Genomic DNA, 7,993 nt, shown 5'->3' with positions numbered 1-7,993 from the left:
AATCTGATCAACAAACCCAAACACAGCAAACCAAATAATTTAGGGAAAATGTTCTCAAAGATTGCTTGCAGTCAGCAAAAGAGCTCTTAGATACAGTTCTCTGGGTAAATCCTGGCAGATGAACTTAATTAAGAGAGAAAAACAATTAAATAGCAATGTGTGACAAAAATTGGCTAAACTAAAATTCTCTGTGAAATCTCCTTATTAGGAAACAAGAGAATTATCGTTCTGCTGTTTTCCACAGAAGGAAGGATGGCCTCTTTCTGTCTGTGCTCGTGGGGCAATGTCAGCCTCTATTCACAGTGGTCCAGCTGGCAGCCCGCAGATAAGGGATATTCCCAAGTGGCCCCAGCCTTCTCCCAAGAGCCTGACAATGTTCAGCAGCCAACATATTAGCCTGCATATGCAGTGCCAGGAATGGAGCTGGCCAGGATCTACTGCCCTGACTCCTGCGGGAAAAGGGGTGCAGGACTCGTGGCTCAGCACAGAGACAATCATTAGCTGCTTCTGTCAATCCTGAACATGGGAAAAGAATATCTCAAAAGCAGCTCCAGCCACCACATCCCATCAGCTTTTGACCAGCTCATGACTCATTGGCTGGCAGGCAGATGTGTAGCAAGAAACAAAGCCCCAATTTAATCCACTCCATTTTCCTCCAGCATGACTGCACTGGAGAAATCAAGAAATATGCATGTGTTCTGATCCACACCATGCAGTGACTCCTGGCTTTCATTTTGAAAAGGACACTACCTTTCAAACATAAATTAGATAGAAGAGTCCTCCTGAAAACTTCAGGTATGAGTTTTTTGGAGGATTCCTAGGTTTAGGACAGTCCTGAGCCATGTCCTCCTCAGAGAGCTGGTGACCAATAAACCATGGTGGGAAGTATCCCCGCAGGAAACCCCTCAGTTATGAGTGTTGAAGGTCAGATAAAATGTCCAATATGTCCTGGTCCTCCACCCAAGTCTTCCAGGATTAACACTGTTGGGGAATAAGTGCTGTCCATGAAAGTCTGGCACAAAATGGTCATTTTTCTAAGGCTCATAAAGCAATTAAGTGGTCAGTGGTCACCAAAATGGATTACTAAAATGGCTAATAGAAATTCAAATGGGCTCCTGTGAATATAGGGTGGTCTTATGATTCCTTGCAGTTATCATTCCAGTTTTATCAAAATAGGAAATAATTTTTAAAAATCAGAGAACTTAAACGTTCCAGAAATAGAAGTGAGAAGTATCCTTGAAAAAATGAACCATTGGTTTTAAAATATCATTGCAGTTGTTGTCATAGTTTTTAAATCTGGAAACTCAAGACATAGTGTCCAATACACTGATTGAGAACAAAAAAAATCAGAATCTGCAAGAATATGAAAACTTTGAGGTGTTAATGTTTCAAAGAAGATAAAGAATACTCTGACTCTCTCCACGTGCCCTCCCCTAACCCTCAACCCCCCCAAAAAGATAATTTATAGCAAGCAATCTTTTTGGCTCTCAGATCTTCCAGGTGGCATGTATAATAGGATTAAATTAAATTGCTTCCAGCCTGTGTCTAAAGATGAGGAACAGGATGCCAGCTGGTTAGAATAGAGCTACTTTACCAGTCATTATCTATTATGAAAATGTCTGGCTCACACACCAATTGCACATAAATAGGGTACTTCTTGAGGTCAACTTTTTTACCTTATCAGCTGTCCTAGCATTTCATAGTCCTCTGTTATAACCAGAATATGTGCTCAGGTTATTTCTTCTTCTTGTTTGGGACTGTGTCCTGCAGGATCTGGGGTGATTTGCTCTTGCATTGTGCCTGAGGAAGTGCTTGACAATACAGACACAGTTAGATCCATGGTTTTCAAAAGTGGGAGTCACAGTGGTTCAGTGCCAGACTACTAAGCATCTCTCAGAACTGATCTTTTTGTTGAATCTTTGCCACTTTTTCACTGAATTATCTCTTACTCCACAAAGGAGGCTATTTGTTTCAGCTGGGCTGCTTTTGTTGTTAAATACTGCTCGGATTAGCAGATAGCAAAACTATACTTTATCCCATACATAGTGGGCTAACCAAAGAGAAAAGTAAATATAGTAAATGAGTTCTCTTAGCCTGAAACTGTTCTCTTTGCTGGAAAATATTTAAAGGAATAAAAAACTGTGGAATGCAAATGGGTAACATTTTCTACTGCTGAATATGACCTTATAAAAGGTCCTTTTTTCTCCTGGATGAACACCAGCCTTACATATGCCATAGAATATTCATCCTTCTTAGAGTAATTTCTTTCTCAAAAAAATTTATTTTTTAATATTGCACTAGAGATTCCTTTTCAGTAATAGAATAGCTGGATTCTTTTTTTTTTTTTTTGAAACTAGCAATAGATTGCAATTCATTCCACTGCTTTTATTTTTTTTGCTTTTCTCCAAAAGTCTTTTAGACCATAGGTGCTACTTCTATCTTAAAAGCAAGCAAGCAAACAAACAAAAACGAAACAAAACAAACCACCCAAAAGAAAACAACAAAAAATTACTAAGAAATATGGGAACTATCAGTGTGCAGTCCAGCGAGTTACCGCAGTGGATATATAAGCAGAGCCGTTCTAGGCGTGAGCAATGATCTCTTTGCTCAGTTGGCACAGCAGCACTGGATATTGCCTTCTGCTCTCTGCATCTCTGAAAGATGCAGATTGTTGCCTCATGTTGGAATAATGGTTTGGCAGCCCTCTGCACCACTCAGGCATCTCCTAGCAGGGTGAAACAACCCAGCTTCCCAGTTGCAGCTGAAGCCCTCATGCAGAGCGGCTGATGGGGAAACATTTTAGGACTTGCAGGGATCCTCAGGGATCTCCAGGAGCAGAGTGTATCATTTTTTCACAGCATGATGCATCCTGTGATTGCCTTTCTACTCCACCTGCAAAGCAACTCTTCAGGAGTAAGCAAATTCACACACCACAATGGGATCATCGTCTGGCTCCGGCATTTCTACACGAGGGAATGAATTCCCATGGATTTGTATCATGAGCTTGCTCCAAGCAGCTCTCACACCAACACCATATCAATGCAAAACCAGGAAAATTCTGCAGTCTGGAACACAGTTCACCTCTGCTACCTGGGTAAATGATGTAATGAGGCAAGATACAAGTTGAGACCATGTTAGGGGAATTTGGCAATGGTATTATGGAAGTAACACATGTATGGGTAGTGAGCATTGCAGACATATTTGAAATTCTAGCAAGGTTCAAGAAAATGGGATTCTCAGCTTGGATGAGAACACTAATGGCACACACAGACCTCTCTCGCTCTCTTACAGGTGCCAATAGATGAGTTCTCCACAAGAATGCTTCTCTTGCATTCTGCAGGGCTCTCATGCAGAATAAGAATTTGAAGTATGGCTCCTTCTCCCAAAACTACACTGTTTATTTTAATCTTTCTGTTTAATTTGAGGATGGGAAGGTGCTTAACTAGCACCTAAAGAGGTTTCAGCTGGACACCATGAAAGCATAGAGGCAGAAGAAAAGTAGGAATATAAGTCAGCCAGCCCTAGGCAAATACAAATGTTTCACTCAGGTTGCAGACATTCACAAGGCACAGGAGATGCTGTGGTATCCTGCCCATTCCTCCCCGGCAGTACAGGGAGGAAACCTCTGCAGAATGATGAGGAGATACAGGAAGAGAGCATTGAGGGATCACTCCTGAAAGACTTGACCAATCAAAATATTGTATGTCATGGCAAAACAGTGACCAGACCACAAACTGCATATGTGAAAAAGCTGAAGCAAAGCTTATATATTCAAAGCCTAAGAGCTCTTGTGGTCTGGATGGATTCTAGGGTGAAAGGGGTGAGAGGTGTGTAGATCTCTGCCCAGTTTAGTATTTCTAGCTGCCTCAAGAGAAAAAAAAATGAAATAAAAAAAAGAACAGCTCTAGATAATGATTCACTTTATCCTAAAGCAGATGTTAAGATATGTCAGATGAGTCACAGCCTAAAATTGCCTATTTTGTTCTATTGATTATAAAAGGGAGCCCAGTGATTAGTTCAGATGAAGACACCTACAATGATGAATCTGTTAGAGGAGCTGAATCTCTGCCGAAAAGTTCTCAGTAAGGGTGCAGGCATGGACACAGGCTTTGCTAGACAGCAGCAGTGATGAGATACCCTAAGGTGGCTTTACCCTGAGAGCTATCCAGGAAAGGCCTTGAAAAGCAGAATTTGTACTTGTTCATATCATCTTCGCATTTAAACACTGAATCTTAAATCTATTCTATCAGTTAGTCAGAGAGTTTTTATCTCTGAGAGAAAACGTGATTTCTGAGTAAAAAAATGCTCCTGACATTAGTCATGTAGGTTTACGGATCACATTTTCCCCTTGAGGCTTTGTGGGATCTACTATTTGAACACCCAAGTCTGTACTTGGATACACAAAGTGGATTTCTACTGTGAACTGAGCTAATGCAGAAGTAGGAGTGGTATGTCTTTCTATTACACAGATATTTGAAATTTGGCCTTTTGCTACTAATACAATAGAATTTGTGAGAACAGGAATGATCCAACTGGTATTCTCTAGTGGAATGTGCTTGGTGGAAGACTAAGAAAAAGCTACAGCCTGGCAGAGGATCAGAGGGAAGATAGGGCACAGGGGCAAGAAGTAGGTCTATCACTCCAGAGAAAAAGCTGGCTCTGTGTCTATACTAGAATCTCCTCTGATCTGAGCTGCCCTTTCAGACCTCTGCAGATAGGGTATGTTAGGAGAAACTGCTTCCACAACCTTTCCTCCAGGGCAGCTCTGGGAGAAGGAAAAAATGGCATGACAACAGGCACCCTGCCAGGGGGACCAAAGCATTATAAGCAAATTTTTCAACTTAATTTAATTTTTTAATTACAAAACATGATTTGTACAGATAGGTTTCCATTATACACAGGTAGCTTATCTGACTTACGGAGAAGCAACACCAATGGGTAGAAATACCCATTCTGCTCCCCTCAACAGTCCCTCCCATGCCTGGCAACACATATTCATTTTTATGCTGCACCTGCCCAAGATACTTTCATGAACCTACCCAGGCCTGCAACAACAAAGTATCCTAAATCAGGGAGTTTTCTGCAGAAACCCCCCACCATCACTGAAGGAAACAGCTAAGGGCAAGTAGTACCATTCTGGAAGTGAACTGCTGCTTCCTGACCCATCACCATCCATGGTGATGAGCTGGCTGCATAGATAAAAAGCTGTCTACAGCTACATAGACTTATGCAAGTCTATGGCAGATTTATTTGCATACTCTGAAGGAGTACTTTGTGCAGAGAGGGTCCAGCCCTTGGATCCTTGCAAAGTTACAGATCTGCTTTCAGAACTTAGTACCTGTTATGCCCAGCTGTTCAGCTGCAAAGAGATAGAGCCAGCAAAGAAAGGTGATTTAAAGTCTGAAAGTACTTTAGCAAGAATTTCTTTTCACATTTTCAGCTAATTGGAGATAATCATGTAAGCTTCTCCCCATCCCCAATTAACAGACTGGTGACATTTACGACATTTACATGTCTGGCTTGTGGCAGCCTTATGGGGCTTGACATCTGTGCATGGCAAAAGCATTGAGCTTCAGAGCTATGTTCCCAGAGAGTGCTATCGGTGTGCAACAAATTCTGTTCACTTATTAAAGGTGCTGTGTAGTCTTGGGGGCTTATAATAATTGAAAAAGAGGGAGAGCAAGGCTACTCTTAGAAGCATCAGAAGAGCAGTCAAAGTGGGGCTTGGCACAGGTGGCTCCTACAACCGTGAACTGCACTTTGGTTAGTATGAAACAGCTGTGCAGATACTCTTACACGCAGGTGAAATAAGAACATTAGGTCAATAAGCCACGGGCCTGAGACACAGAGATGGCCAAAACACATTGTGGTGTGAGGAGGTGGGCAGTGTGACTCTCTGAAGGAAGGCAGCAGCTCAACAGATGATGTTAACATGCATTTTTCAGCACTGTGTTGCAAGTGCCAGGCTAATTCCCCCGAGACGTGCTGCTCCGTCTGTACCATGCTCTTCAGTAGGGCACTGTGTGTCTCAAGTGTGATAGCTGGCTTGGTCCAGGATATGACCCATCATCCTGGTAGGATTTCAGCTGTCTCATGCTCTGGGGCATGACACTGCCTTTGGGGGTGAACATAACCAAGGATTCTATTTTTCTCAGTGAAAATGTAGCTCAGAAGTAGTATCCAATAACAAATTAATATCTTTCTTTGGTCTTTCCTGTTCCCTCTGTGGCTTATTTGTAACAAGAAGTTGGAACAGAGAGAGAGATCAGGAAATGTTTAATAACCTCCTAGTTATTTAATCTGTAAATACCAAGCTTTGAGAGGACTTTGATGTGAAAGTACATCAAAAGATAGGGTTAGCATTCAAAATTATCTCAACAAACAGAAGATGAAGGCTGAAAAATAGCACAAAATTCAGTGACATAAATGCAAGTTGGATCAGGTATACAAAAATATTCAACTAGGGACCTACTGTGTTAGGAAAAACCCAATAAGAGTTGTACAGGAAAGGATGTAGGGGTTGTACTGCATCCATCATAGGCTGAACATGAGGCAGAACTGTTATATGAAGATAATACTGAGGTGCATGAACAGGATTATAAAACATCCAAAATAACTTTTGTTCAAAGCCAAGCTGTAGTTCAATCTCTGTGTATATACACTGTGTTTCAGGAAAGATGGAAACTGTCTGGGAAGAATCCCCTGCAGAAAAAGGTATCTTAACTTGGAAATTTAGTTTGAAGGGGATTTCTAGAGGTCATCTAGTCCAAAATGACGCTCCAAACAAGGTAACTTCAACACATTGTTTAAGGTCTTGCCTGGATCAGTTTTGAAAATTTCCAAAACTAATGTCTCTCTGGAATATGAGAAAGACTCAAGAAATGGGATTTTGTCTCTGAAGGACTCAAGTTCAGTCGGATTCATTTGTGATTTGAAGGATTTAGATTAGTCCTAGATTATTAGGACTTAGATTAAGTTTTAGGAGAAGCTTGGGTCTTTGGGCAGGCTAGCATCCTTATAATCTTCAGACATTTGCATTTTCTCACCCCACAGAAAACACATGGGATGGAAGTTTTACCTTCTGTCTCCACCTCAGGAATAGTTAATTTGCTCTTATAGCCAGTGCATGCCATTGGAAAGTTCTAAAGCATCCTGGTCCTGACTTGCTCGAGAATTTAGTTCTCAAGATATATTTGCTAGAATCTCTAAGAGAAAAAGGTTTATGAATACATGTATTTTAATATCATATTATCTAAGCACATTTAAAATACAAGATAACCAGAAATCATAAGAATTGCTCTTGAGGGCAAGAGGATTATTTTAGAATCCTTTTCCAGCTTTACCCTGATCATATGTCTTCACTGCAGATTCAGCCTGGATGACCACAACAAGCCTTGCCAGAGTCTGGGTTTTTCCATTGCAAATACCGTGTCTTTACTTCAGTCATGCATCTAGCCATGTGTATTTGGGTCCTTTCTGCAAGGACCTTTACCCTTTCCTGGACAGAACTAACAGAGCTCACCTGCCCAGGATGAATGGTGGTCAGGATCCAAAAGACCACCAACATTTGACTGGGTTTTTAGTGCCTTCTTTTATATTTATAGAACAGAGGGTTACCATTAGGAAAAGAGTCAAAGTAGTAGACTGAAGATATACTTTCTTTTGATGGTTAGTACACCCTAATGCCGTGCAACACACATAAACACACCCGCATCTCTTTTTGAAGTGGTGAATTCACCACCATATAGCAATTATCCAATTCCAAAATGAGTCATATTAACTACCAGAAGAGCAAAATCTGTCCACGCAGTAACTTCTGGCATAATAAATCTCTTTCAAAAACTTCCGATTGGACTATTTCTTTATGCCTTTTAGGGGAATGTGGAGGGGCTGGTTTAGTTCAGGAATACAGAAGCTAGCCATTCAAGGACAGGCAAGAGATCCAGGCAGAACCAAATTCAAGTGAGGTCTGAAAACCTGCTAATGCAAATTT

This window comes from Lepidothrix coronata, unplaced genomic scaffold (genome assembly GCF_001604755.1).
Source record: "Lepidothrix coronata isolate B3197 unplaced genomic scaffold, Lepidothrix_coronata-1.0 Scaffold68, whole genome shotgun sequence".
Taxonomy (NCBI): domain Eukaryota; kingdom Metazoa; phylum Chordata; class Aves; order Passeriformes; family Pipridae; genus Lepidothrix; species Lepidothrix coronata.
Note: the sequence above shows the minus strand (reverse complement) of the source record.